Raw genomic sequence first — 4,577 nt, forward strand, 5'->3', positions numbered from 1 at the left:
AGAAGTACCTGAAACATAATCCAAAACTGTAAGCCCAAAGCTTAGTGAGTTTCCCCCAAAATACCAACACAATACAAAAACCATAATAATATCATGAATAACATGCATCGCTTGGACTCAAGTCTTTTAGAGTCAAATTTCAGAACATACTATACCTTCCTTCATGTTCTAACCACATCTTAAAAGGTAGCATTTCTAGCAACAAGCAACCATCGCGATACCTCTACCGATCACTTCAATAATCTTTTACTTCAATCCTATGGCTTAAGTCAGATTTTACATCGAACTTGATTCTCTGAACCACATAACATACTCAGCGTAGTCGGAGTCAAATTGATATGACCACTAGGGTCAGAATAAAAATCATCTTCTTAGTCACTATCAGAATGATGGTAACAACATACATGAACAAAATGGAATAAATTACTAGCTTTTTGGTAACCTTGTGACTTTCCCCGATCCAAGCGTGAGTTTTGTGCTTCTGATAGTATATGCATCTACTACTTTTCACACCTACTCATACTCGTCCTAAGTATTGTCTCGTAGTCCCCAAGTCCTAAAATCACAAAACAATTTAACACATACAAGTGTGTCCAAGTAATCATAAAAATTTCCCTAGACTCTACTAGGACTTCTTCCATGCATATCTTCAATCATCAATTCTACTTCAACTCGGTTGGTGATGGTTATTCCAGATCATAGGAAAACATTAGGAATTACACCAATCGTTCTATCATCCCGCCAATCAAATGTGTACATTCAGATGTACCCTACTTCTATAGACGTACTGCTATTTTATCAGACGTATTCTAAAGGAAAGATACCTCTCTTATGATATCTTCCGATATGTATCATTCAATATCGTAAGCCATCTCCTTTCCTCTATTTTCCCAGTCTATCAAGGTTCGCAACACTTCCTGAACTTCTGCCATTGTGATAGGTTCGGGTGCAGGCGTAACGACCGATGTATGACCCATCACATTCTTAGGCTCAGGTTGTCATCTTCCACTTGTTTTGTACACCCAAGTAGACGTTCGGTCTACCGAGACGAGAATTTAAGATAGGAAAGATTTTATTTACGATAGACGTATAAATCGCCTTGTCACACCAAAACGTTACATGCTAGTTCTAATATCGTAATCATACGCTTAGAATCCTGAACACATAAGGTTTCGAGATCCGGTCGACAACAAACCATAGATCCGAACAAATAACAACATATAAGGCATCTTTATAGCTATAACATAAATCATTTAGCACATAAAACATTTTAGGCATCTTTCCTAAAATAAACTAGTGCTCGTGTCTAAATTATAGCAGACACTCATCTCACAATCATCGCTTAACATTCTAAATTTAAGTCTAGAAATTTCCTACAAATTCCTAGTTCGCTTAAACTAATGCTCTCATACCAACTGTGACATCCCCATTTTCACGGCCAGAAAAGACCGATTTTGTTTATGCTTTATAAAAATCAGAGTACCACTTTTAATAAAAATGTTGCGGAATTTGTTCCCAGTAAAACATGATAAATACGTTATCAAAGCATTTCCGAAGAAAAGTATTATTAATTCGTTTTAACACATTTGGGATGTCATCGTCAATACAGAAACATAAGCATAAACAGAACTTACATTTATTTACACTAGTGATCTACATCTCTTTAATCTCTCAGTGTAATGTGACTTCATCTCAACACCTGTAATACAAATAAACTGAGTGGGTCAGGTTGGGAAACCTGGTGAGTACATAGGGTTTTCAACCCACATTAATATAATTATTATGTTTAAACAATCACACAATCGACCCAATTACCCATCCCCATTATCTTTTTTACTCTTAAGGATCTATCCTAAGAGTCATCTATCCTGCATTCGTTCATTCTTAAGTCCTTTGCTTCCAGAGTTATAGGACTGGCACTAAATCCATAGCTGCCAATGCTCGTTCGTAAAGCACTAATTACATAGCTGTTGGGTACTAAATCCATAGCTACCAGTGTTTATCTAATAGGTATTAAGTGCATAGCTACAAATTCCTAACATGTACTAAGTCTATAGCTACCAGTGTTTGTCCAATAGGCACTAAGTCCATAGCTGCCGATGTTATTTGTTAGGCACTAAGTCTATAGCTACTAATGTTTACTCACATCATCTTTTATCTCTCATCATTCATCTACCCATCTCATACCCAACATACTTGTATATTTAAAATACGTATACAGTTCAAATCATTTAAAACATGTATAAAAAAACGTTCATCCAGCATAGACAACAAGTATTCAGATAATATGCACACATAACACGTATTTTATATAAAATACTTCATATCTATGTGTAAGATGAAAGTAATTATGCACTCACCTGAGAATGTGATGACTCGGTACTCGGACAGCGCTTCGTTTACTTTAAAATAATTTCCTTCGACAAAACCTAGTATTATTACTACTAGATTTTAGTCTAATATTTACCGTCACTAATTATTAGTCTTATTATTATTATTATTATTATTATTATTATTATTATTATTATTATTATTATTATTATTATTATTATTATTATTATTATATAAGCATTTAAACAATACTTTCCAACCACTATGTACAGACACGGGCCAGAAATAAAACATCGGAGGGCAGGACTATTTTGGCGTATAGCACTTCTGAAATCCAACAACCCTATGCGACCATTTAAACCGGATTCCCCGTACCACGAGTAGTTAAAAAGATATTATAACGACACTTATATAAGTCATAATAATAGCTCAAATATTTATTATAAATTTATAATAACAATACTAATTTTAAATATAAACCATATTTAAAATAGGGTAAGCATAACTTACTTACAAGGGGATTTTAGCTAGGATTCGGGCTCTGTAGGGGCAGAACATCGTCGCTGAATCTTTCTAAGAAAGATTCGTGCAGAACTTCAGCGCTCACCTTACTATACTAAAGCTACAGAAAGAGAAGTCGAATCATGAGGGACCGAAATGCTCGGGGGATAAGGAGAGAAAGACTCTTGAATCAAGAGAATGATGCAAGAAATATGAGAGCCCAAAGCTCTTATTTATACTAATTAAATTTTCAAAAACTACCCTCCATAATTACTTAATGACCTTTTACTTATATAAACAACGAAACACCTCTTTATAATACTATTTTAAATAGATTTAACGATATTTGTATTAAACTAATGTTGAAAGAACTCAACATTAGTCTTATAATGACAGCATCGTCGATATCTTTCTAATGATATATACATATGTATATATATGTGTACGTATATATGATTTATACTTTATTTTAATACGTAAATATGCTATTATAATTTGTAACTCGTTCATACGAACTCCGTTTTTGATGTTCTTTATATCCACGCGTAGGTGGAGACGTACTCTAGAACTTTCGTTTAGACTCCGTCGGCTAATTTTGACTTTATTTTTAAAGTTATATTTTTAACAGGTCGGAACAGGATTGGTCTGTTAAAATCTCATAACTTCTTCATCCGATGTCCATTTTCATCTGTCTTTTTATTGTTACGCTACCAATAATGAGTTCTTCGATTCTCGTTTAGGTTGTTTCGGCTAAAAACCGCTCAATCTAATACTCGAACTTCAATTTGTACACCGTTAAGCCGAAACTTCAAAAAATCATAACTTCCTCATAAGAAGTCAGATTTGGGCGTTCTTTTTATGGACGCTATCAGGTTAACATATTCTACGAATTTCATTTAGATTACTAAGGCTAAAAGAAGATCTATCATAAATTCACTATTTACGTCTTCACGGTGCCGTGCCGGTTCCATCGCTAAACTTTGATGGGTCATAACTTCTTCGTTATAACTCAGATTTCGGCGCTCTTTATATGTATGGAACCCTTGAGACATATTCTACAACTTGGTTAATATTGTTTATTCTAAATAATCTTTTGTTGAAAAGTCATTTTCGACCCCTATTATCTCTAAATTGACTAACCCGGATCTACGGGCGTCACATGCAATAATCAGGATAACAATCCAAAAGGGCCGGCCTTGGTGCTTCGACCCAACAAGTACAGTGAGGAACACTCACCACACAAGTAGTGCTAAACTTCTAGAATCAAACTCCAATACTCAACTCCGGAATCAAATGCCTACAACCACCATGTAACCAACCCCATCAAAACCCCGAAATACCCAAAATGCCCTCAATAGTCAAACTTGATCAGCCATGGTCAAAGTCATAGTCAACAGTCAAGGTCAACGGTCCATGTTGACCCAACTCATCGAGTTCCTATAGTATTCAGAGAATTAGGAAAACCCTAGCCAACTCACCGAGTTGGCTGGACAACTCGCTGAGTTTTCCTAGCTTAACACATTCAGTCCTTTTTTATCAAGTCTAATGCTTTAAAATGAAGATCTGATACCTAAGAGCTAAAAAACCACATAAATTTGCTAACTTTAGGTCTATGCATGTCATAAAGAGACCCCAACAGTCAAATAAGGCTTAATAAGGGACCTAAAACATGAAGGAGGTCTAGATCTTGATAAAGCTTGAAATTTTAAGTCCAATGATGCCACAAAACATCCAGATATAAAGTG

This window comes from Lactuca saligna, chromosome 3 (assembly GCF_052625555.1).
Source record: "Lactuca saligna cultivar CGN05327 chromosome 3, ASM5262555v1, whole genome shotgun sequence".
Taxonomy (NCBI): Eukaryota; Viridiplantae; Streptophyta; class Magnoliopsida; order Asterales; family Asteraceae; genus Lactuca; species Lactuca saligna.